This window comes from Aedes aegypti, chromosome 2, assembly GCF_002204515.2.
Source record: "Aedes aegypti strain LVP_AGWG chromosome 2, AaegL5.0 Primary Assembly, whole genome shotgun sequence".
NCBI lineage: Eukaryota > Metazoa > Arthropoda > Insecta > Diptera > Culicidae > Aedes > Aedes aegypti.
Window position 1 is genome coordinate 18,347,151 of NC_035108.1, and position 27,979 is coordinate 18,375,129.

At 38.0% G+C, this 27,979-nt stretch overlaps 1 protein-coding gene across 10 annotated transcripts in view; it reads left to right on the forward strand.

The window, feature by feature from the left end:
- LOC5576630 (syntaxin-1A) overlaps nt 1-27,961 on the forward strand; it is a 208,713-nt gene extending 180,752 nt beyond the window's left edge. For 6 of the 10 annotated variants that reach the window (XR_002499403.1, XR_002499407.1, XR_002499412.1 and 3 more), the window contains 2 exons: nt 4,784-5,417; nt 20,515-27,953. The gene's annotated coding sequence lies outside the window, so the exon portion shown is untranslated. Of the gene's footprint in view, nt 1-2,672; nt 4,443-4,783; nt 5,418-20,514 lie in introns of those variants that run through there. The other 4 variants (XR_002499410.1, XR_002499409.1, XR_002499411.1 and 1 more) reach the window with 4 other exon arrangements.
- The last annotated feature ends 18 nt before the right edge of the window (nt 27,962-27,979 follow it).

The window sequence follows — 27,979 nt, forward strand, 5'->3', positions numbered from 1 at the left end:
CAAGATTTTTTCTAAAAATATTACTATTAAGTATTCGTCTAGTTAGCAGTTTTCTTTATGAACTATTACCAGGCACGTTTTGTCCGAACTCTGAATTATCTGAAGTCTCTTTAAACGTGATTCTACCAATGAACGAAATGAAAGAATTTCATTGGTTTAACATATTGATGATTCTGACTGGTAATATCGAAAGAGACTGTTCCAAAATATTGAATCTCAAAAGCATATAACAAAGAATCTCAGGTTGAACTGGCGCCTCTGTAAGCATCTGTAAAAAAAGGTCCACTGTATACTATTCACTAAGGGTCGAAAATAACCGATGAATCTACAATCCTTTTCCAAAATTTCAAACTATTCTGGAAAATAACAAGGTTCAGCTATATTGAAATCGCTGCCGGTATTACTGCAGAGCATAATGCCATTGTTCAACAGAAAATCAAAACTCGTCATTCAGATTTAAAATTCAAACCAATAAAAAAATTCGATGAAATTTCAATCGACACTTTTGATCATGATTGACGGTCATTTCACCTACAAAACAAAGAAGCAATATGGTTTTACTTTTTTACACTGGGCTTGTACGTATCTGACATTTCGGAAAGTACACGGAAAACATAATTCACCCAAAATATGAGTTGAGGTGTGGTCCAGAGGTATGACACAAACTTCAAATACAAACGTTTTTGTTTTTTTTTTTATCTTCAACCAATACAAAACATTGGAAAAATGAGTAAAAGTGTCTTACTGGTATAAACTGAATCGTTCGGTACAAACATTGAAATGATGTTGTAGGACCCTATTAGAACCCTAACTCCTGTTACGAAAAGTCTATGAATAGCTTATATTTTCCCATCCATTTTTTTTTTTAGGATTTCTAGATAGATTTTTTGTGGATTTATTAATATTTCTCCCGTAGAATTTCAAAAAACATATATTTTTCAATTTATTTAAGTAACCTAAGGTCGCCAAAAATGTTTGATAATTTAGTTTGAGGTTTTCGGTTAATTTTGGGTGGTTTTGTCTTTTTGTCGAACCGATTAAAAATATTAATGTTTTAGTCATTTAACCCATTTCTCAAAAGGGTCCAAAAAGTTTAATAAAATCTTGGTTTTATTCAATAAAACGATTGAACATGTTCTTGCTACTACTATGGTAATTTATTTTCTCAAATGACTGCTGCATCATGTTTAATCTTTAAAAATGGGTTCAGATTTGAGCCTTGACACTTTCGATCATGTTTGACGTTCACTTAATCGACAAATACGCCACACGGGTTCAACTTTTTAGCATCAGGGTTATTCCTATCTGACATTTCAGGCACGAAAAACTAAATATTTCCGTTGGTTTAACCGCATTTAATCTTAAAACTTTTTAATTTGTACCCTGCTAATCTGCACATCGTTCAAATGAAAAAAGGTTCAAGCGTCATTCAGCTCTTCAAGAACGGATTGAACTGAAATGGAACATTGTGAAACGAATCGCAGAATCAAAACAAAACAGCCAAAAAGGTAATACATTTGAGTAATTCAAATAAAAAATGAACCCCGGTCCCCGATGAGGTAGCTTTCAATTTAGCGGGGGCGCACAGTACACACAATACTTGAGTTTAAATCAAGGGGTGTGGCAGAATCTCAAAACCCGCAAACACTTGTTTTTTGAACTCAGACCAACGAAAAAATGTAGAAATTGAATAATCATGTTTTACGGGCCTAAACTTTTGCGTTTAGTACTGTCGCAGTTTTAGGACCCTACTGTCCGCTTAGAGTTATAATCGAAATTTGTGCTGTTTGCAGTGGTGGAAATGTTCGCATCACACGGCAACATGCTTGGTGTGAGTAAGTTCGCACCCGCCTGCTCGAGAGAGCATACCAAAAGGAATAGCAAAAAGTTCGCGAACTTTTACTCGTGAGCAACCAAACAAAGTGTGATTTGTTATGGTTTTGTCAGACAAATCAAGTGTATATATTTAATTTACTGTCGATTTGATTGATATACACTTGACTTGTCTGACAAAACCATAAAAAATCACACTTTGTTTGGTTGCTCACGAGTAAAAGTTCGCGAACTGTTTGCTATTCTTTTTGGTATGCTCTCCCGAGCAGGCGGGTGCGAACTTACTCACACCAAGCTTGTTCGCGAGTCTGTGATGATTGAATTCATGAAATCATGAATTGCATCGTGATGCTGACATTTCCACCATTGCAAACAGCACAAATTTGGATATATGTTATCTCTGAAAACCAGAAATCTCGGAGGGAAACTGGCTTTTTTCCCAAAAGCGCAATTCACTCTGAACAGCTCCAAACACGTTCACGAAACACTTTAGCTTGGTTTACTCGCGAGAACGACAGATGCGAGTAAATCAGCACTCCGATGCTCGCCAGCATTTTGTTTTGTTTTTTGATATTTTCAAGCCTTAACATTTAATGTATTTTTCGAATCCATCGGGATTTTGGCTCTAATTTGGTCATAGAAAGTTGCAGTGTGTTCAAATATACCTAAGTTTTCCTGCATTATGAAACACGCTCCTTCGGGTCTTTCTTATTCATCACCTAATTGAGACAAGTCTTACAACCCACTCGCAACATTTAATAATAGCATTTTTTAGTATTGCAGTGCTAGTGCTAATATGAATTCTGACTTAAAATATTCTATTTCCACTGGTAATATAGGAAGAAGTACATCGCTATACAGCATATTACTTTTGGCACCATAGACATTTTCACGAGACGTATTAAATCAGCTGATCTCGAAGTACTTCGAAAGTTTTCCTATGCAAATGACAGTCCCGTCTATCCACCGGTCATCCACTGAAGTGAACAAATGCATACACCTGTCACATGAAAAGGCCTATGTTTAACGTAACAGCGGAAGTAAAACATCGGAAGTCGGAATTGAATTCAGTGCTAGACCGACAAGATATAGAAACCTCAAGGTTATACGCGCCACGAAAAATAAAACTCATATTTATTTTATGTTTTGCATCACATTCACATATATCGAACTCTGTAAATCTCCCCTCTTAAAATCTCATACCTAGACTGCCCAGTTTAGCTGATGAATCATGTTAGAATCTTTATAATTATTGGTCAAAGCTCTATTTCGACAAAAAAAAAAAAAAAAACTTCAATTCGTTGTGTACAGAAATAATCTAAATTTCTTTATCATTCACTATGTTAGTAAAACCCCCAACCCCTCCAAAATCCTTGCATAATGTAAAACAAAGCTCATACCCCTTGCGGAAAACCCCCATCCCCTCTTTCATTACTATTCACAACGATTGATATTGTGCATAAAAGTGAATGATCGTGTAAGTAAAACCAGTAAATATCATATGAACATAACATACTGTCAGTGTTGTGCGAGCGAATGACGAATGCTAGTAAAATAGGTTGCAGCAGTTATTATCATTTTTGTTGGGCATAAAAGTCAACTTATCGAACAAGAAAAAAAAATACGTTAAAAATAGCAGCCAGAAGCGACATGTGTAATTAAAATGCAAATTAGTTGTATCGGTTTTATTCTGTAATTAATGGTTTTATTTGATATTTAGTTTAATTTTTTAGTGATTGTTTCTTACAATTAAGTGCATATAACTTTGATGTTAAGTTAAGACTGGTATCGATCATTGCATATATTAATTCTGTTTTGTCAACTAAAGTTTCAATATTTGGTGCCTTTAATTGACTGCTAAAGCAATCATCTATGGTGAGTAGGGTGGCCCATAATCATCAGACTGCGAAGTCTTCAGCTACACCCCTCAAATTTGTACATTTTGACCCCCATAAACTACATTGAAAATTTTAACGCAATCCATCAAGTCTAAAGAGGGAATACCTTGAAGTAGGTATGAGAAAATAGACATAATGTATGTTACAATTACATTTTAGAACATAAATGGCTCTGCAGTCAATGAATACTTTTACTTAATGACTTGAAGATTCCCCAACCAATAGGCAAGAGAAAAGTTAGCTTCATTAGGTATAACTTTTTCGATTCTGAATGAAAAACAAATCCCGTAAACTGTAGTTTCTTTTCTTTGGAGAATCTCCGAATCAATAACGAGATGAATTCATCAATAACAGCGCTTCACTATGGCTGAAAATGTGAATGGGGCAATCTTCTTTTAAATATGTTGGATTTATCTCAAACTTTGATAATAACTTTTGGGGGTCCAAATAAACAATTTTGAGGGGTGTAGGTAAGATTTTTACAGTTCAATTGCTTTCATATAAAAATGGGCCCCCTTGGTGTATAAGCCATAAACTTTCGATTTGTACGTATATGATTAACATCAAAGTTATGCAAAAAGCTGTGACTCAATTGGGTGTATTTTTCGCTCGAAAGAAAATCCATCCCATTGAGGTTAGATAAAGCAAAATATCAACTTGCGAACAAAGCAAAAAACTATCATCAATAAATGAAGTGATAAATGACAAAAACACTCTTTAGTTTTCCTTATTTTCGTCACAGGCTTTTCAATTTTCCTTTTCCGTTGTTGTGCGCGAACCTTGGTTCCGATTTGTGTCTTAGTCCTGTATATTTATAACGGTCAGTAAAAAAAAACTCCACGCTGCCGTAGAGATATATTTTCCTTCGTTTCATTTCCCTCATTAGCCGGTATGTTTGTGTGTGTGTTCGGCTCGATAGATAACAACTAATTACGATTGGGACTTTTCTTCTTTCTCTTTTTGCTCTCTTGTTCTTTTCCTGTTGTATTTTCCGACAACTGTATGTATGTTTCAAACCTCTCCGTCATCCGAAACCGTATCGCATCGAGCAGAAGAAGATCATTATCCTGATATGTGTGAGCATCCTTCTGATAGTGGTTGCGTCAACGATTACCGGATATTTCGGTTTTTAAGCAAACAAATAATAAAACATCGATCCTAACCTTGGAGTTGGAGAAGAAGATCATTATCCTGATATGTGTGAGCATCCTTCTGATAGTGGTTGCGTCAACGATTACCGGATATTTCGGTTTTTAAGCAAACAAATAATAAAACATCGATCCTAACCACTCACACAAAAAAAATAGCAAAAGCAAAAAGATTGTAAGAGTTATGATTATTGGTGATAGATGCGCCCCCACATCGAGAGAATATCTTCGCTTGTCACATCAAATAGTAAAACAAGCGCAGCCAACCGAGGACTGCGTTATGATGTATGCATTTACAGGATGGGTTCCCGCATAGGTCCCAAGCTTTTTTTTCTACTTTCGTTGTGATTAAGTAGGAACCCCCATCGTCGGAAGAGTTACGTATTTTCATTGTCCAGCAGCAACAATCGGTTGTCATCGGAGGCAGACAAGTAGTAGAAGCAGCAACAGTACACTTAGAGCAGCAGCATAAAAAAAACAATTCGGGATTCGCGTTTCTTTGGAAGGCGAGCAATGCGACATATTCACCAGATGATTCGTAAGTATTACAGATGAATGTTGTGGAAAAATGGGTTATGCCTTGGAACATTATTAGTTTTGAAAGTATAGTTTTCTGGATGTTATAATAATAAAAAACCCTAAATAAGTCACAATTACCATGCAGTTTTGAAACCATTTGTTAATATATTTTAAGTCAAAAGTACTCTTTTTGACATGTAGTTTTAAGATATCATTTATTTTTTGAAAATTGTAATTCTAAGTACCACATCAACAATGTTATAATATACACTATATGCAAAGTCATGTAATAACGCACAATGAAAGCCCTTCAATGAACAATTGAGCAAATACTTTTACAAACACTATGTTGAAGAGGGGCTCAATACCAATAGGAAAGATGGACCTGAAACAAGAAAGACGTGATGCATTTGGATTTGTTGTACATTCAAGATCTCATACTACAGAAGACAGATCACGAATAATATTATGTGAGATGGCTTTTTGTTGGCAAAGAGTAGAATTGTGATCGTTCAGATGTTCTTAAAATCCAACTTATCGACCCTTTGTTGAATACAAAACTCATAAAACATTCGGTTTGCGCTCTAAAGAATTCATCGCAAACACAAGGTATACGTTGAATGACACATACTGCATAATCTTATTTTTTATATCGATCGTCATTTAAGCTTACTCAAAAAGCTATCCTAGGAAAATAGAAATAAATTAAAAAAGTCGTAGGGTAATTACGGTTTCGGCATCATTTGACTATTATCGGCCATCAATTTTCAAACGTTGAATACACAGTATTTTTCTATCAAATCATACCAAAGAAAACATACAAATGATTGTTTGTTCTGTCAGCTTCCCACTGCACATTGGTCTAGATTTTCAAATAGCTGGCCAAAACCTCGTTTCCCAAACTAGTTTTTTTTTGTTGAAAAACAAAGTCCAATATTCATCTACTATATCATTTAGTTGGAAATACGTACGAGAATTCAAAAATAAAAATGTTTTTCTGCATATTCAGACGTTAACATATCCAAAAACCAAAATTTTCGCTTCAAAACTTAACTAATCAATTTTTACTAGAACCCGTGCAAATTTGGGTTTCACCATATTTTTTTCTGGTCAATAACTCGTTCTCATACCCGAGCAGAAGTAAATAACTACTCCATACCAAACTAAGGTATTCCATACCAGATAATTTCCAATACTTACAACCTGAATAAGGTATGAATGAGCCCTGCATAAGAGATAAAATACCTTAAATAATACCTTCTGCATATTCTACAAACTCAAAACTGATAATTAGATCAGGTATTGGAACACCTGAATAATACATGATGATAATAAATCTTCGAGCTGTTTAGTAGAGTAACTATAACTAGATGAAAAAACCGAATTTAGTACTATACCATTTAATTCCACTAGAGTTTGTATCCTTTGACAGATACGCGTATTTCGACCTCAACTGTAAGGCCGTCTTCAGTGACTCGAAGTCGAGTCTAGTACACGACACTGAATACGGCCTTACAGTTGAGGTCGAAATACGCGTACCGTTTTGACTCATATTCCGAACACTTAAGGCCAACAGTGACTTCAAATGCATCTGATTTGCATAAATTAGCTGATATTTGTGAAAATTTAAATTTCTTCGCAAAGTCTAACTGTTAGCTGTTGGGTTTGCCGATAAAATTGTTTGTTTGTTTAGTATTGTTTTTACGCAAAAGTATGGAACAACATTTTGATTCAAATGCCGAACACTGTGTTCATTCTGTCTCATATTCCGAACACCTTGACTCATATTCCAAACAGCACGAATAAATCGTATTCAAATGAATAACTTCGCAAATAAATTTATCTGAGCTAGTTTTACTGGTCTCTAACTAGAGGATCATCACTACTCCAGAGGTATAGAATAGATTAGAAGAGTTTAAATTGGATTGCAATTGACTGCCATTTCCTTGCAGTTTGATGACATATTTCAGCGAAACATTTCAACCAAATCGCCATACAAAAACGGAGTGTTCGGAATATGAGTCTTTTCGGAATTTGAGACAAATCGGTATCTGTCAAAGGATACAAACTCTAGTGGAATTAAATGGTATAGTACTAAATTCGGTTTTTCCATCTACTTAATACATGATGGATTTTCATATAAAAGTGAAATTTTTCAATAGTAGTTCAATACCTGCAGCAGTCCTCAATAGCTATCAAATACCAAAATGAAGTATTTTTTGAACATTTTTTCTCAATACCATTATAATACCAAAATGAGGTATTGACAACTCAACAGTACCTGATTATGGTATGATACCAAAATATGGTATGCATTAGTTATTGCGATTTATGTTTTCCTCCTCGGGTATAGATTCAACATCTTCGAATGAATATTCAGGTGTTGTTAGCCTTATCGAATTAACACTTTCCAAAAACTCCTAAGATAAGCTGTACCGTCAAACGGGGTGACTTGCAACACTTTTCAATTTCAATCAACCAAAACCATGATCTAAACGTCGTCTTAAAATCTAAATTCCTTGTAGAACTTTGAATGGCCGGCCTTCCTACAGAATGAGATGATAAAAGATTGAATCGAATTATGTTGTCATGAGCAATTCTCGCTGAAACCAGGCCGCCATCGGCACCCATCGTTAGAATTCCAATTTTATGTCACTGATCGCTAGCTTTCGATAAAACTTAAGGGTGGTCCTTTTTGTTTTCTCAAATTGGTGGACCCCTAGTACGCCAGCTAGCTAAACAGTTTGCAAAAAAGCCCATTTTTTGATAAATCTTGGGTATTTCTTTACGTGATATGTCTCATATTTCCCTTGGAACACATACCAAACATAATGGCATCGTATAGAGAAAGGATATAGCTTTCATTTGAAGTTAAAAAAAATCCGGCGGCCATTTTGAATTTGGCCGCCATCTTGAATTTTGTTAGAAAAATCGTTTTTTCACCATTAGCGCACCGCTCGTTTTGAATTCTGAGATCACCATCAGAAAGCTGAGGAAAAATTGCGTAAGATAGGCTACAGAAACTAGGTGTGCAATGGTATTTACCCTATGAAATGAACGATTTTCTAAAACATGTTCCACGATTTTGACGTATATGGCGAGTGCAATCAATGCAAACATCATTTTTTGTACAACAAAGATACAAGTTTTCAATAGTTGGTGTATTTTTCGAGTCAGATGAAGAATAGGAGTATTATTTAGAGTGATAAAATCTGGCGGCCATCTTGGATTTTGACGCCATCTTGATTTTGACTAGTAGAATGAATTTTTCACCTTGATAGCACTCAGCATGTCTAATTTAGAGGTTACCAATAAAAACAAGGTTACGTATACTCTTCTTCTTATTATTCTTCATTTTCCTGACGTTACGTCCCTAGTGGAACCGAGCCTGATACTCAGCTTTGTTAGTTATAAATACAGGTTATTAAATAGGAATTTTCTTTTATAATACGATTTTTAATAACAGAATAATTCTCGACATATCTTTGAATTCAGTTATTATGAATAAATAAATTTAATGAATAAAAACCGTCCAAAAACATTGATTGAAATAAACAAATATTTTTTTTTACCATATGCTTTTTTTGTCATCGAATGAAGTTTATAAATTGTTGCGACATTAGTAAGTTTTGTGGTAATATCTGTAGTTTTAACGTAAAACATTTCCGAAAGTGCATTAATTTAGAATGGAAATCTTAAATTTTTAAGCAAAAAAATCCTTGATTTTCTGAATCATAAAGTATTGTTTTCACTAACACCCAACATGCATGTGAAAAATAGCGAAATTGAAAGGTGAGAAGCAGGCTTTGTTCTAATGTGGACGTGATGCCGAAACGCAGGTGAATCATTTTGAGTTTGGAAAATCTGGTGGCCATCTTGGATTTCGACGCCATCTTAGTTTTTAGCAGTAGAATGATTTTTTACCATCTCAGCGCTCTTCATGTTTAATTAATTAAAGATCTCCGTTAAAAAACAAACAGATTCTTTATTTCTTATCTTATTTTAGCTGTTCAACAGATTGTTCATTTCTATCAATGGTTTTAGACCAAATAAATGAAAGAATTAATGCTATTTTTCAACTCGCAGATATGTAGAACAATCATTCAGGTGGCAAATAAGCGTTAAAAAATTCTACTTGTTAATTTATTTTTGAAGCTTAGGGGCTGGCTCTATTCCAGTAGGGACGTAACGTCAGGAAAAAAAAAAGAACAAGAAGAATAGTAAGTGCAACGGTGGCATTAAAATTCAACATGTTGAGTGTTATCAAGGTGAAAACTCATTCTTCTACTTAAAACCAAGATGGCGTCAAAATCCAAGATGGCCGCCAGATTTTTTCACTCAAAATAATACTCCTATTCTTCATCTGACTCGAAAAATACACCAACTATTGAAAACTTGTATCTTTGTTGTACAAAAAATGATGTTTGCATTGATTGCACTCGCCATGTACGTCAAAATCGTGGAACATGTTTTAGAAAATAGTTCATTTCATAGGGTAAATACCATTGCACACCTTGTTTCTGTAGCCTATCTTACGCAATTTTTCCTCAGCTTTCTGATGGTGATCTCAGAATTCAAAACGAGCGGTGCGCTAATGGTGAAAAAACGATTTTTCTAACAAAATTCAAGATGGCGGTCAAATTCAAAATGGCCGCCGGATTTTTTTTAACTTCAAATGAAAGCTATATCCTTTCTCTATACGATGCCATTAAGTTTGGTATGTGTTCCAAGGGAAATATGAGACATATCACGTGAAGAAATACCCAAGATTTATCAAAAAATGGGCTTTTTTGCAAACTGTTTAGCTAGTTGGCGTACGAGGGGTCCACCAATTTGAGAAAACAAAAAGGACCACCCTTAAGTTTTATCGAAAGCTAGCGATCAGTGACATAAAATTGGAATTCTAACGATGGGTGCCGATGGCGGCCTGGTTTCAGCGAGAATTGCTCCATATCAAAAGTCATCAAAAAGGTGATTTTTTTTAAATGTCCTTGTGCGGGGTGACTTGCAACACTCAATGCTAATTTAGTTTTTTCCAACAAAATGTTGATATTTTTTATAGTCACACTTGTTAAGTATTGTTATTCGTGTATATAAAGCATTCGAACCAGTACAAGAGCGTTATGAATACCATTTTGTAATAAAATAATTGAACTACTTTTGTATGGGAAAAAGAGGCGTTAAATCATCAAGGTCCAATATCTTAACTGAACAATATTTTTAACGAGTGTTTGTAGTTGATTGATAAATTATTACTCTTTTGATTATGAAGTAGACCTAACACAAAAGTTTTTAACTTTTAAAAAACTCTAAATTGCTTAGAAATAAAGTGTTGCAAGTCACCCCGAATAGGTACATTTATATAAAAATGATTTTTATTAAAAAGTTGATGTTACAATTTCGTAAAATAAAATTCGTCATATTATCACTTATTAGTTAAAGAAACAACATGTAGAGTATTACTTTTGTAAATTAAATCTATCTCATGTTTTCAGGTCACGATTTTGAACCTCCATCAAGTATCAGTTTTCAAGACATTTAGAAAAAATATGTTTATTGTATAAACATATTTTTAATAACAGCTTTAATCGTGGCCCCTACTTGAATTGTGCGTCACACGTATTGAAGCAACGATTTAAAATAAATTTTCTTTTGCAATTTGTGTTTTATAGTGAAATTTAGTTGTAAATTACAATGTGTTGCAAGTCACCCCGTTTGACGGTACGTCAAAGTTTAACATTATTTTTCGCAAAACTAAAATCCTAATTTTTTTGAACAAATTGTATGTAAAGGATACAATGCTTTACTATTCTACTAAAGGTATCGCTTAAAAAAAAACAATTATATTCCTAAATTCTCTGACATTAGGTAACATCAGTGATTTACCGATTTATGGACAAATTTGCTGATACATCATTCTTTCCCTCCCAGTAAAAGAGGAAAGTAAAAAAAGGTTCAAAACTAGTTTGGATTACTAAAGAAACTATTTGTATAAACGAGAGCTTAATCGTGAGTTTAAGCCACAGTCCTAAGCATAAATTGTACTGTTTATGGTAAGTCTCATAGTTTTAAAATCATGTACGCATATTTATCGATCTACAGCAAATTGTAAACGGTTTTCTCCGAATATTTCAATTGTTAATCTCAGAATAACATATTATGAAAATAATATGTGAAAAATAAAATCGTTTTTATTACAGCAGTGTTGCCAATTTTGATGACTGTCAATGTACTTTGAAAGGTCTTCTAAGAATAAAGTGATGTGCTTTAATGTGGCGTGGGGACTAAATAAGTTACTCTGTGAAGGCGTGAGTTATTTTTCATATTAATACTATATTAGCACTTCCCCCAGAAACTAATTTTAATTAAAAAAATCCACTCATATTAATTCCCTTCAAATTTAAAATATGTTTCTCTAAAAAATATAGGGGACAAATGATTTTATTACATCTGTAAAATTGTTGCTCCAAAAATAACTTCATTTTTTCCATCAGACTTCAGATCAGATCATCAAGCTTTCGAAGAACAAGCCTTTTTGGAAAATAAAAAAATATAAATTATCGAATTTTCCAGCTAATTTCTAACAATCATTGATTTTGATAACCTCAAAAAATCGACCGTCTCAATCGTTGTTCCATATTCGTGTGAAATTTAATTATTTTAGAGAATTTTCATTATCACAACATTGTACAAGACTAGTCGAACGATGTGTAGAAAACCGATTGAAATTTCATTGATAAATTAAAAAGATACTGCATGCACAAGATGTCCACTTCAAAAAATGAACAGTCCTTAAGGAATTGATCGAAGAAGATTCATGTTGCCTCAGTTTGCCTAAACGAAAGTTGTTTGAAAAAATTGAGAGCCAAAAAACGTATAAAAAACATCATTTTTGTTAGAATTTTGCTCTATGACAACCAAAAAATTTGAATATGCCCAAAAGAGAGTTTTCAACCCTAAATCATGTTCCAAAACACTTGTAATGGTTAAAAGTAGTGAAATGTTGAGTGCAATTTCTGCCATGATTTTTAAAAACTGGAGCACTGTGCACTGACGAGATTTCCAAAACAGAATCAACAAATTCGTCAAAGATGTCATCAAATAAAATACGCCTCAAAATGTGACTGATTTAGAGCTGCCGAAAAGATTCGCCTGCTGCTCTTATAAGAAAGCTGCCGAAGAAAACGAGACTACCGACAATAGTCACAGTGACATGAGATGTTCCAAGCGTTGTAAAAGCGGTACCAAAAAGATTTTAACAATTTTGTTCGTGTGAATCGATAGAGGATTGAGGAGGGCATAAATGTATATAAGCAAACACGTAATTTGTCTGCGGATGTCCGGCAAAATTGCAAAAGAAGCGCAAGCCGATGCCGCGCTATACGTAAATTCGCCTGACGAATTCCATGTAAAATCGATCAGTCACAGAACTCGACCATCTTCGATTTGCAGTAAATTTTGCACATGTTTTTGGTATGATACAATAAGTGTTTTTCATGAAAAAAATAGATCATTTTGATTCGAGAATAACTTTTGAAAATGGCCTATAAATGTTTGCATGTAACTTTTTTGAAAAATTCTAACTCCGAAACTGTTGATTCTAGAGAAAAATGTTCTATGAAGAAATTGTAGTTAACCTTTTGGACTACAAGAAAAAAATATACACTGAAAACATATTTTATGTTTTTTTCATGATAAATTCAAAAACAAAACCTCAGGTTTAAATTACACAAAAATTTGAATATATTTTAAATTTTCACCTTAGAATCTTGGTTGGGACATTGAAATCTTGAAATTATTCTGAACCATAATGATTACATGGATATTTTCTCTAGCAGTAGCCATTTTCAAATTATATCGAGTTTAATGCAAAAATTATTATTTAAATATTGAAATAGGCCATTTTCATTAGTTATTCGCGATTCTCTACGTGATTATTGAGCTGAAATCGAATTCAGGGTAACTTCTGCGTCCATGAGTCCTCTCATGGCGTAGGGGTAACGCGTGCTAACTAGAGATCAGGGAGTCGTGAGTTCGATTCTCACTGAGAAAACGTGTAACTTTTTCGCAAAACTTCACATCAATTTGTCCATTTAATCCAAATCAATGTTTAGCTTTTCGGTAGTTGTTAAAAATTCAAATCGACATTTTGGGGGACGGACCTGGTGTAGTGGTTAGAACACTCGCCTCTCACGCCGAGGACCTGGGATAGAATCCCATCCCCGACATAGTCACTTATGACGTAAAAAGTTATAGTGACGACTTCCTTCGGAAGGGAAGTAAAGCCGTTGGTCCCGAGATGAACTAGCCTAGGGCTAAAAATCTCGTTAATAAAGTCAAACCAACCAAATCGACATTTTAAAACCAACGGAGGCAGCCCGTATGGCTACCCGAGAGACGTCTGCTTGGGCTTTTCTGCGTATAGTAAATTTCAGAATATGACCTAGGTGTTCTTATCTTTCGATTCTTGCAAGACCTCACCAAGGTTTGCATAGCAGGTATTAATTCCATATCCCGGCTTGAAGGCGTGTTGTTGGTAGTCGAGAATAGAGATGGGCGACTCACTCATGAATCATTCAAAAGAGTCGACTCTCAAAATTGAGTGAACGAATCACGGTTCTTTTCAAAAGAGTCATGTTCCACTAGGTCCTTATATTTTGATTGATGAGTCTTAAAATTTACCCTTTGTTTTTGAGTCGGGATTTTCATAATCTAGTACTCCATGCATGTTTGAATATTTAATTTAGCTTAATAAAAAAGATCTTGTTCAAATATGGTAACATATTTCATTTTTTCTACGAAATACATGATTAAGTATTGATTTACTAAATGAGTCACTGAATCGATCAAAAGAGTCAATTCACTTTCGTGAGTAAGTCACCTACGAGTCGCTCCTAAAGTTGAACCATTTTGCCCATCTCTAGTCGAGAAGACTATGTTGTTGTAGGTGGGGCGTTATTCAGCGGTTTACCATCCTCTCTACAACTTTCGAAAGTGAGAGAAATTGGCTTGCATTGGGCTTCGGGATAGGAACAACGAGACTTTCACGCTGCTCAAACGGGTAAGAGTTGCCAGTCCACAGATCGTTAATCAGCTCAAGCTGTACTAGTTTTCCTTATCCGTCAAGCCTCTTCAACATAGGGTAGTCAATGTCATCAGGAACGACGGATTTGCCTTTACTTCGGCTTAGGGCGTACTGCAGTTCTCCTACCTAGAATGGTTGATTGATGGAAAGGTGGGTGGGGTGCTCTCAGGTACGTTGAAGTTGACTATGTCATCGGTCGTAGCAATAGAAATATTAGTAGTAGAACGCTAGGTGCGCTGTTGTCACAAAATTGATTTTAATTATTATTACCTTAAATTATGGGTTTTTTCATTGTTTGTTCAATACCATGTCGTTGTTTTGGTTGTTGTAATTAATTTGACACTTTGATGCCCGGTATTCACGCTGTCAGTTCGTGGCAAACTAGATGTTGGTAACACGAACAGCAGCGACATTAGCATTCTTAGGTTAATGCATCTACTGTCGTAGCTGTCAACAGCGTTGCCAACCTTCCAGATTTGTCTGGAATATTCCAGGTTTTTGAGGCCCCATTTTACAAAAATCTGGAAGATCCAGATAAAATTTGAAATGAATTTGTAAGGGTTTGTAAATAATTTGTAAGGTTCTCCATATACGACATAAGCAATCCAGACTTTTCCAGACAAATGTTCAAAATCTTCTAGATTTTGGCTATCAAAGGCAGTAAGATTAGCGAAGAATTTGACAAGATCATTCGCTGTAGCCGTTGGTTCTGCAGTAAGGTTTCCATTGACGAGGCGGCATGCACAAATTACGTAACGCTCTTGGGGGAGGGGGGTAGTAGGCTCTAGCGTTACGGCTCATACAAAAATTTGATTTTTTTTTCATACAAAAAGCGTCACGGAGGGGGGAGGGGGGTCAAAAATTTCAAATTTTAGCGTTACGTAATAAATGGACGCTGTCTGATGCGTGCAAATGTTTGCATTAACTTTGGTTAATAGTTGAATTTCGCTTGACTTGACAGGCGACAACTGCTTCAAGGGATTCGATCTCATGAGTGATGGACGCCGGAGGAGTTGGACGCGTTGCAAGAGCTGCGCGGAGATCGGTAATTTCCGTGTGCTTCGAAGCCAGAACAGCAGTCTGCTGGTCAATTCTTTCATTTGTCCGCTGGAAAGCATCATTGGAAGGAACCACGGTTCTGTTCCACTATTCGACGGGCTGCTGGGTATGAGATGCCTTGGTCAATCTTCACTGGTTGGATGGAATTCTCAAATTGCCAGAGGGACATGAACGGCTAGATATCCGGTGTTCATTACTGTTTGTACTTATAATTATGGACTACTTTTTACAAGAAACTAATTAAGATTTTTTAAATGATCACCAAGGCGCGGTAAATGGCTGGGCATGGCGTACCATTGGTACCTCGTGTACCTGCAGGAATAAAATAGACCCCTTTGTGCGGTCCTTAGCCTCTTGCCCAGCAACTCCTATCCCTACCTCCTCGTGGTACTGGCCGGGGTACGAGTAACCTTGGGGAAGATCGGGTAACCAACCCCCGGTGGGAACTTTGGTCGTATGCTGACAGGGAAGGGGGGGTTTGCTTTTGCAAACCTGGAGCGTCTGTACTCCACGTTAGGAGCGGCTCACAACAGCGTCTGTTCCCCATGTCAGGGGCGGCTGATCATCGTCCGAGTGCCAGAGAAGGACTCTAAGCTAAACTGCGCACTATGGCCCTCCGAACATTTAGGGGGAATGGTCCTCCGGAAATCTAGGGGGTTGGTGTCAGGCACTGCGAGCCAGCCGTAAAAATACACCAGCACAGGAACGTCAACGAGAGAATACGGACCGGAACAATCGGCAAAGACCACAGCGACGAAAATGGACTAGCGATTGGAAACTCGGTACGTGGAACTGCAAATCTCTCAACTTCATTGGAAGTACTCGCATACTCTCCGATGTACTGAAGACCCGCGGTTTCGACATCGTAGCGCTGCAGGAGGTGTGCTGGACAGGAGCATTGGTGCGAACGTTTAGAGGTAATCATACCATCTACCAGAGCTGCGGCAACACACGCGAGCTGGGAACAGCTTTTATAGTGATGGGTGATATGCAAAGGCGCGTGATCGGGTGGTGGCCGATCAATGAACGAATGTGCAAGTTAAGAATCAAAGGCCGATTCTTTAACTTCAGCATAATTAACGTGCATAGCCCACACTCCGGAAGCACTGATGATGACAAGGACGCATTTTACGCGCAGCTCGAACGCGAGTACGACCGCTGCCCAAGCCACGACGTCAAGATCATCATAGGAGATTTGAACGCTCAGGTTAGCCAGGAGGAGGAGTTCAGACCGACGATTGGAAAGTTCAGCGCCCACCGGCTGACGAACGAGAACGGCCTACGACTGATAGATTTTGCCGCCTCCAAGAACATGGCCATTCGTAGCACCTATTTCCAGCACAGCCTCCCGTATCGGTACACCTGGAGATCACCTCAGCAGACAGAATCGCAAATCGACCACGTTTTGATCGATGGACGGCACTTCTCCGACATAACCGACGTCAGAACCTATCGTGGCGCCAACATTGACTCCGACCACTATCTGGTGATGGTGAAACTGCGCCCAAAACTATCCGTCATCAACAATGTACGGTACCGACGCCCGCCCCGGTACAATCTCGAGCGGCTGAAACAACCGGATGTCGCCAATGCGTACGCGCAGCATCTTGAGGCAGCGTTGCCGGATGAGGGCGAGCTCGATAGGGCCCCTCTTGAGGACTGCTGGAGGACAGTCAAAGCAGCTATTAACGACGCTGCCGAAAGCGTTGTCGGATATGTGGAACGGAGCTCAAGAAACGATTGGTTCGACGAGGAGTGCCAAGAGGTTTTAGAGGAGAAGAATGCAGCGCGGGCTGCAATGCTGCAGCATGGTACGCGGCAAAACGTGGAACGATACAGACTGAAGCGGAAACAGCAAACCCGCCTATTCCAGGACAAAAAGCGCCGCCTGGAAGAGGTGGAATGCCAAGAGACGGAGTTGCTGTACCGTTCTCGAGAAACGCGGAAGTTCTATCAGAAGCTCAACACATCCCGCAAAGGCTTCGTGCCGCGAGCTGAGATGTGCCGGGATAAGGATGGGAGCATCTTGACGTACGGACGCGAAGTGATCGAAAGGTGGAAGCAGCACTACGATGAACACCTGAATGGCGCAGAGAACACAGGCACAGAAGGTCAGGACAGCGAAGGCGATGGCTACGTCAGCACAGCGGACAGCGGAAATCAACCAGCTCCCACGATGGGGGAAGTTAAGGATGCCATTCAACAGCTCAAGAACAACAAAGCCGCTGGCAAGGATGGTATCGGAGCCGAACTCATCAAGATGGGCCCGGACAGGTTGGCCGCTTGTCTGCATCGGCTGATAGTCAGAATCTGGGAAACGGAACAGCTACCGGAGGAGTGGAAGCAAGGCGTTATATGCCCTATCTACAAAAAGGGCGACAAACTGGAGTGTGAAAATTATCGTGCAATCACCATCCTAAACGCCGCCTATAAAGTGCTATCCCAGATTCTCTTCCGTCGTCTATCACCTATAGCAAACGAGTTCGTGGGAAGTTATCAAGCAGGTTTCATCGACGGCCGCTCGACAACGGACCAGATCTTTTCCGTACGGCAAATCCTCCAGAAATGCCGTGAGTACCAGGTCCCTACGCACCATTTGTTCATCGATTTTAAGGCGGCATACGATAGTATCGACCGCATAGAGCTATGGAAAATCATGGAAGAGAACAGCTTTCCCGGGAAGCTCACAAGATTGATCAGAGCAACGATGGACGGTGTGCAAAACTGCGTGAAGATCTCGGGCGAACACTCCAGTTCGTTCGAGTCTCGGCGGGGACTACGACAGGGCGACGGACTTTCGTGCCTGTTGTTCAATATTGCGCTTGAAGGTGTCATGCGGAGAGCCGGACTTAACAGTCGAGGCACGATTTTCACGAGATCCGGACAATTTGTTTGCTTCGCGGACGACATGGATATTATTGGGAGAAAATTTGAAACGGTGGCAGATTTGTTCACCCGCCTGAAATTCGAAGCAACAAGAGTCGGGCTAATGGTGAATGCGTCGAAAACAAAGTACATGCTGGTTGGCGGAACTGAGCGCGACAGGACCCGCCTAGGAAGCAGTGTTACGATAGACGGGGATACCTTCGAGGTGGTGGACGAGTTCGTCTACCTCGGATCCTTGTTGACGGCTGACAACAATGTTAGTCGGGAAATACGAAGGCGCATCATCAGCGGAAGTCGTGCCTACTATGGGCTCCAGAAGAAACTGCGGTCAAGAAAGATTCACCCCCGCACCAAATGCACGATGTACAAAACGCTCATAAGACCGGTAGTCCTCTATGGGCATGAGGCGTGGACTATGCTCGAGGAGGACTTGCAAGCTCTTGGGGTTTTCGAACGCCGAGTGCTAAGGACGATCTTCGGCGGCGTGCAGGAGAACGGCGTGTGGCGGCGAAGGATGAACCACGAGCTCGCTCAACTCTACGGCGAACCCAGTATCGTGAAGGTAGCTAAAGCTGGAAGGATACGCTGGGCAGGGCATGTTGCAAGAATGCCGGACAACAACCCTGTAAAGATGGTGTTCGCCACGAATCCGGTCGGAACAAGAAGGCGTGGGGCGCAGCGAGCTAGGTGGATTGACCAGGTACACCAGGACCTGGAGAGCGTGGGTCACAGTCGAGGATGGAGAGAAGCGGCCATGAACCGAGGGAATTGGCGAAATATTGTTGGCGAGGCTTTATCAAGATAATTGATGTAAAGCCAAATAAGTAAGTAAGTAAGTAAATGATCACCAAGGTCCTATAACGTCCAACGCTCCAGCATCGTAATCATCGTCATTATTGAAACTTCAAAAGCAGTTTTTTTTGTTCAAAACTAAAAATTATTCGATGAAAATGTGTTCACTGTGTTTCGGTTGGAGAATAGAATACAGTGAACACATTTTCATGTAAATTTGTTTGATTTTGAACGAGAAAACTGCATTTTAAAATTCCAAAATTAATGACGGATCCTGCCCCCCTACCCTGAACACGATTTTTACCAGGTTTTTGTATTTGATAGTTGAATTATCACTCTTTTGGTTATACAGTAGACCATTCCATAAAGACTTGACTTAGGGTTCATTCAAATATTACGTAACGCAAAATTGTCCAATTTTAGACCCCCTCCCACCCCCACGTAACAGCTTTTGTATGGGAAATTTTAATTTTTTGTATGGACCGTAACACTATGTAAGACCCCCTCCCTCCCCCTGTTGCGTTACGTAATATTTGAACAAGAGCAATAAAATTCTGTTATCGAACAATTAGACCGCTTGAACAAACACTGTTGAAATTTGGCATGACGTTTAAAAACAAATACATTTTTAAGTTGTTTTTTCAATACTCCACTGCACTGCGACGTCACGCATCAATTTTGACAGGTACTGGTCCTGTTGTTTACAGTTTGGACTTAGTACTTTTTTCGAATCATTCTTAATTTCGTGAAAGTTTGCTGCGAGGAGAGGTCAAATCCACTGCAGATACCCACGGATCGTATCATTCTATCTTCCTACAGTGGAAAATCGTCACCATCAGCATGCTGGTGATAGAAATGCGAAGATGAAAAAATGATGGAAAAAACGACTAAGTCCGAAACGTAAACAACAGGACCAGCAGCTGTCAAATAAGTGAGGTTAGGCTCGTCATATGCAGCGCTCTATAGTTTTGCAATCAGATTGATAGTACTCTATAGTTTTGCAATCAGATTAATAGTACGGATTCATATTCTAGTAACTACCTCATGGTATTAATCTGATTTGGCTTGTCTCAAATTCGTAGAAAATACATGGAGCTCTGGAGCTACCATGGGAAAGAGAGGGTTAATCAGACCGTATGTGCGCTAAAAAATCCTTACAAGAATTTCTAGTGGTGGGCAGATCTGATCGAATTATATTAATATTCCAATTGAATTGTGAATTTTAGAATGTTCCAAGGATTTTTTTTTCTAGGTTTAATGAAAACTGCTTGTTAATCAATTTCCTTTATTTTAGGTTCTCTGCGTGTTCTTAATGGTCGGTGTGTGACCCAATCATACTTCTTGAATATCGTCAATAACCTGGGCCCTGCAGTCCACCTAAAGCAGATAGACAGATCAACTTATCCAGCGGCTTAATAACTGCGACTGGTAAACCAATGATTACCGATGAAAAAAGCGAAATGAAAATCCATAAAATGTGTGCGGAACATACAGTTGAAACAGAACAATTCAAACTTATTAGTGGTGTGGTGCTTTCCATTCAAGATCTCAAACATGCTTATACATACCGTGTGGAAAAAGCTTCTAAACACACCCGCTTGTTGAGGGAAAAATTTCTTTTTTAAGTTTGTCTTTAAGGTTATAGAATAAGTTGTTCGCTGCCGAAACGCGACCGTATGCATTCCATTCGATTCGTCGCGCTAGTTTACCTTTGTTGTTGTTTTGAAATCTTAGGAACAATCATACTCACTGTATCTAGTCAAACCAGGTGATGCCCACGAAAGACGACACGCTATAATCAAGTCGCTCTTAGTCTAGTTCAATACCAAAAGTAAGCGCATACAAACACAAAATGGGCCCCGATCGTGGGCGATGTTAGGTTTTAGTTCGAATGTGTAAATACTATTTAGAGGAAGTTTGACCCTTGATTTGTTATAAATTTGTTTTAGTTAAAGCTATTCACGCCATTCGGGAGCTGCAAGCTGATTTCCGCGGCAGGGTTGTTTAGGTACGCTCGTTCTTATTCAAAAAAGTTACAACTTTTGCTTGCGAAATCGGAGTGTTTTTAGGACAACGCCTATGACATATGGATTGGGCGATTAGATAAAAAATCTTTTAAAAAAAAGGAACAAAGCGGGACATTGTGTGTGTTGGAATGTCCCAGTTAGAGACGCCTCCTTAGCAATAATTCAAAGAAGGAACACTTCCAATTGACGTGACAAGCAAGAACAATTCATAGACAAACACACACAAACTAGGGAAAGGGTTGTCCGTTGGGTTCGGTTGGCCACCGCCGTTGCGAGAATCTATCGAGTGTATATAATGGAGGGTGGGATCGCCGAAGATGGTCAGCCGAAACCGGGGAGGACACGTTATTGAAACCATGCAAGGACATTAAGATTGGCTTAAACAAAACTCTCTATATATGCAAGCAAAATGTGTGTGGCAAAGCAAAATTCAAATCAACAGCGAGCGAGTTCGAGAGGTAGCGATTGTTTTTTGACGCGCGAGCGTGTGTGTAGAAGCTTACAAGAAGCAGAAATTAAAAGTGATGATTAGGAAACGCGAGAGAGTATCGGAAGAAAATCATGACACGAACAGTAATAAAAAGAGGAAGAAAAATTAAAAAATGTTCAAGAAAATGTGTGATAATATTTAAAGAATAATAATCTCTAACATTAATTTGGGAAAACAAAAAAAAAAAGGATATACAAGAGGAAGCCTATAGATATACTACTTACGTACACACTACTACTATTCACGGGACGAGACGTTCAGACGGGAAGTCAGACGGTGAGCGACTTTTGTACTGCTACGAGGTCTTTTTCTTAGAACTAATGACAAAAGTTCGAAAGACAAATGGTCCAATGAAACTAAACAGAAGACAAGGTCCAATTTAATTTTTTTCATGATTTTACACGAAAAACTCAAGCATGGAATTTTCTAAGAAGATCACTAATGCGTTTGCTCTCGCGGGAGAGTTCATTGATTGAGATTTGAGTGTGAGTCTATCAATACTGCAAACTAGGTCTTCGACAGATTACAGTTTAAACGGAACCCGTCATGGAAAGGCAGAAGATGCATTTCTAGCTGGAAAACTCATTCCTTCCTAGATATTATTTATTGGACAGAATTAATCCTTTATTCGTCATGGCCAAAAGCATTTCATTAACCAAAACGATACTAAAGTCTTGTTCTTATTTAGTATTGATCGAACGTGAAGTCTTTTCATTCAATACTTTTCAGACAAGATGGTATCCCAAAATGAAACCTTCTAGTTGTAATCAGACTTGATAATACTCCTCAACATCATCAGAGTTCGGTAGCATGAGCAAGAGCAGCGTACAGTCCTTGCCTCTTTGCGAGGGAGCGAAAAAATACCAAGCATAGAGGCAACGAAAAATGAGCGAGGAAGATGTGACACATAACACAACGGACGAGATGAGGATCTGTGTTGAAAATTTCGAGTTTAATTTTTACTCCTCAGAAAAAAAAAGCAGATTCTGTAAAGCCTGTGGAGAACTCATCCTTCTTGAAGAATATCGTTGGAAAAAATCAATAACTTATTCGTTATGGCCAAAAGCAATTCATAACCAAAATGATACTGACGCACTTTTTCGTATTTAGTATTGATCCTACGTGAAGCCATCAGTGACTGATCAGAAGAGATGGCTTCCCAAAATGTAAACTTCTAGTTGTAATCAGGCATGATAATACTCCTCAACATCACCAGAGTTCGGTAGCATGTTCTAGAGCAGCGTGCTGTCTTTGCCTCTTTGCGAGGGAGCGAAAAGTTAGCAAGCAGAGAGGCAACGAAAAATGACCGAGGAAGATATGACACAAAACACAACGAAGAAAATTTCATAAAAAAGAGTGCCATCACAACTCAGCGAGGTCTGTTTCGGTCGAAAAGGTCACTCAAGAGTTTTAAAGTGTGAGTAAAGGTGAGCTTAGAAGCAAGAGATAAAGAGTACAATGCACTCGAATCGTTTGAAGATTCGTGCTGTGAGTTTAGAGTTCAATTTTTACTCCTCAGAAAAACCTCGAAATCGATCCATTTATGCATCACAGAACAGTTTCTGTCAAACCTGGTTGTAATCTGAAAAAGAGACTTCTGTCGTTTCCAACAAAGGACTGAGAATTGGACTACACGTAAAACACCCGAATTGACACTGACACGGATATTCATCATTATCAACATCATTGTCATTGGCGTAGCCAGAGCGGATTGTGGTTAACCCCCAAAAATTCTCACCTCGCTAGGCAGGCACTACGCTAAGCGAGCTGAGTGTGGCATTTGTGGGGACACAATCCGGTCTTGGTACGCCAATGGCTCATCGCATGGTATGGCATTCTTGTGCACATACGGACTTAATATTTCTGAATTTTAGGAATTTATGTCCTCATTTGATGTATGTGCATGCACTACGCTCAGCGAACTAAGCGTGACTTTTAGGGGTTCACAATCCACTCTGGCCACTTCAGAATTTTGAGAATTTACGTCTTAATTAGATGAATATTTTAAAACAATCCGTTCGGATTATGATACCTGAAATTATGAATCCTAATACTTATTAACGGACATAAGTATTACTAACATCGATTCGTTTTTCGAACGACATTTACCTTGCTACAGCCGACAAGCTCTGTACTTCGGGAACGGGTTATTTGGCATAAAGCCATTTGGCATAACGCCTTATGGAATAACGGTCATTTAACGTAATGACCATTTGCCATAATCAGAATTGTAGCCCTTCTTTCAACATATGGCTGTTTTTTGATAAAGAAAAAAATTATGACTAATGTTAATTATGCCAAATGTGCTTTATGTCAAATGGCGTTATGCTAAATGAACTTACGCCAAAATGCTTTATGCCAAATGACCCAGACCCATGCACAGTGGGTATTCGCATAACATTCACATGCATATAGGAAATCCCATAAAACAGGGGATTGTTATTCGAATGTCGGCAGCGCAGAAACTATGTAATCGATAACGGTTTAGGGAAAAAATGTCGAAAGACAAAACGTCAAAACGGCATTTTCGTCAAAATTGAGTTGAGCTCAGTTTTTAACATCTCTTCCAATGCTCTTTCAGCTGCACTAATGAAATAATATGATTTGTTTGGTAAGAATAGAAAAAAAAAACAGCAGGTCAAATTGTCCCATAATGAAAAGCAACCGCATATCAGTCCACTACAGATTTTCGCACCGTGAAACACAAACATGGAGCTTGTTTCGATCAATTTTATATTTTTCTCGGAAAAATATCGTAGTAACGAGCAAGTTGTGAATGTTTCATAAAGATTGGAAGATGTTCCAATCCTCTTGATTTTTTTGAATATTCGTATGGAAACCGAGTTTGAAAACTTTACAGCCCATTTTCTCAATGCTCACTTTTCACAGATGGGACTGACTTGCGATTCACGGCAGCTTAGATTCGATATAATCGGAAGGAACCAACCATGCGTTTTGAATTCATCCCTCAAATACCAGCGACTTTCATTCATTCACTCACACACTTATGCAGACACGCGCATACTCGACGCGCAAAGCGGGACGACACTCGGAGAAAGACACGAAATAAAAAAAACAAAACATGAGAATCGTACTATACTGCCCAGAAAACATTAAACTTACGAAAGTGAGATTTAAGAATTTTACAACAATTCACGATAAGATTCTTCATTAGTAGGAAACCGAGAACAAACAAAAATAAAAACCAAAAAACGCAAAAATCGAGCAGAAATTTGCTATCCACACTGTACAGTTTACAAAGCTAATACAATCGTTTTTGTTGAGGTTATGACTGTTGCTTGCGTTTTTTTTTTTGGTTATGAGTTTTCAAACTTCCGTGTGCTAATGAAAACATCAATAACAAGGGAAGAGGATGATTTTTCTCCGATTTCTGGAGCAGCAAAATCATCCCAAGAAAACGGGAGACTTGCGATTAGGTTTGATTTAATCTATTTGTTAATAAGCATTGTTTTGTTGACAGGAACAAAAGTGAGTGACAAGTTATCATTATTACAAAGAAATGCAGTCTATATATGTAGCATTTGAAAAGTAATGTCTGATGATAATACAAAAAGGAACTAGCCTATTAATTTATATTAGTTATTTATCTTAAAGACGAAGCATGTAAGAAAGAGGTGAACATAACAATTAAAATCTTATAGCCGAAAAACTAGTCAGATATAAAAAAGCAACTCACGTATAGAACATCTGCAAATCGCAAAAAAGCAACCAATTTAAAATCAGCGAAAGACAAAATGTAATTCAATCTTCTTCCTCTCGTGGACAGCGAATTAAAAAAAAATACAAAAAGATACTTTGCGAATAAGATCAAAACACACACACGAAAGTCCTAACAGAAAATGAATGCACACAAAATCAATATCACGTCATCTAGGAGAAAAAAAAAACACAATTAAAGGCGATCTGTTGTACAGAAAGTATTTTTTCTCTATATTTCTCTATATCAGTTAATAACTAGTAAGGTTACCATTAAGAACAAAGTATTTAAATAAAAAAAGAGAATAATTAAGCTACTTGGATGGCGAGAAGCATTGACGAACTGGCCAATGGTGGCGCTGCAGGCGAGTGCCGTCGCGTACCGCCTTCTACGTTCAAGCACTGTAGATTGTGAGGATTTTACCATCACACACACACCCAAACAGACGCCGCTCGGCTCTCGAATCATAACGTTTTCCATATCTATATTGAATCGAAAATTTAAAAAAAGCAAAACCATTCATTTTTTAACCCCGTTTGAGGATTCGAACCGTTTTTACAACTAGATGGCGCGACAGTGAGTCACAATCAGCGCCACCTTGGATGGGTCGGCTAGAGTGGGAGGATTAGCAAATCTATATAAGCGCAGCAGCAGCAGCAGCATCATTGTGAGATATAAAAAGCAAACAAACAAAAATCGACACGTGTTAATTTTAATTTTTCCTCCTAACCCTTTCTCTTGTATTAGATAAGGCATTTATTTTTTCTTGAAATCTTGATGTTGATGAACAAAACTTAAAAAAAAAATATTGCAAAACGAAAGCGAAGCAACCGTTGCTATATATTGGGAGGAAACGGCGGGAAAGCGTTTGACAGAAGTATAAATAAACAGAACATGTTTAGAGAAGGATCGTGTATATTGTTACATTTAATCGTAAGTCCATTTTGAAGTTACTGACAAGTTAATGAAGAATCTCTCTCAAAATAGTGTTGAAAGAATCGTAGGAAAATCATTCATCTCTATCTACACACGCAGTGGAAGGAATACAATAAAAATATCAGTTAGCCCTCCCTCGGTTTGACAGCTGTTTATACAGGCCAACACATACACAGACACACCACCTACACACAATCCCATACACTGACATCACTACACACTGAAAATAAAATTCAAACATAGCCACAAACACACTTTCAACTCCACACATACACACACGAACATAGAAACGAGATGATGTATTAACAATAACCTATAACAGTGGAAAACAAATAGCGACTAACGAAGAAAAATCAAGATGAAAAATGGACAATTGAAAATTGGTTTTCATGTTATTTAATAAAAAAACGAAACAAGTTAATAAGATTAAAGGAGAATCAAGTGATGGCTTTCAAAATTATATAAAAGAAAAATCTAAAAAAAATAAATAAAGTTAATAAAAGCTAACAATTTTCGCCTTTTGCATTTAAAGAACACACACATACACACACTCTTACAAAACGAACATACAACACACATACAAGAAAACATCAATGCTAGCCAACAACCAGTGATTAGGAAAAAAGCAACAATACTAAATTACACTTCTCTCTGTTTCTGTCTCTCTGAAGATAATAGGAACAATGTAAAAGAAAACACTCTAACACGTACACAAAACAAGTCACAAAAAACATAAATGATAAAACAAACGGAAAGACTTTGAAAATTTTACCGCACTCGTAGGAAACGACACCGTTCAATTTCTTCCTGGTAGATATCCCTGTCTCAAAGGCAACGCAAATATGCTACACTCACAAACATTGATCAATCAAACACACGCAGAAGGAACGTGTGCGTGCGAATCAATCGAATCGCCCAACTTTGTGCGACCCCACCGGTCACGTCTCGAGACTACCACACCTCTTTACTACAACTACTGATAAAACAAGAAAACTTTCTTTCCCGACTCACACAAATCAACACAAACACACACGCATTTCGATTGACGAATGTAGGAGAACTCTTTTCGTTCTGCCCGACTCCCTCTGGTATCTTCACTTCAAGGAATAGAACAAAACACTCAACTCTAGAACAAGAATTACAACAACTCGGGGGAGACTTGTAGTACCCGAAAGTTAAAACCAAAAAAAAACAACACAAACCAACCAAGAAGCAAAGCAAATGCAAACAAAGTGAGAGTAACCGTGTGTAAAACTTGTCAATTTTTCGCATAAAGAAATGAAACATCTACTAAGAAAAATCGAAAACCAACATTTAGGAACAACAGCAAACAACATCATCAACAAAACAACAAAGAAAAGACAAACATAGCTTCAAAGTTTGAAAAACAACGCAGCATTGTCAGACAAAAGCAAACTTATCAGAAAAAAAACAGCCACCACCAGAAGTGATACAGGAAATAGAAAAAAAAAACTAAACACAAAGGAAAGTGCAAACATCTTCCTTTCCGACTACATTCAGTAGCAATAGCATGCAAAGTCGAATCCTGTTCGACGCATAACATCCACAAAATCATCAAAAACAACAA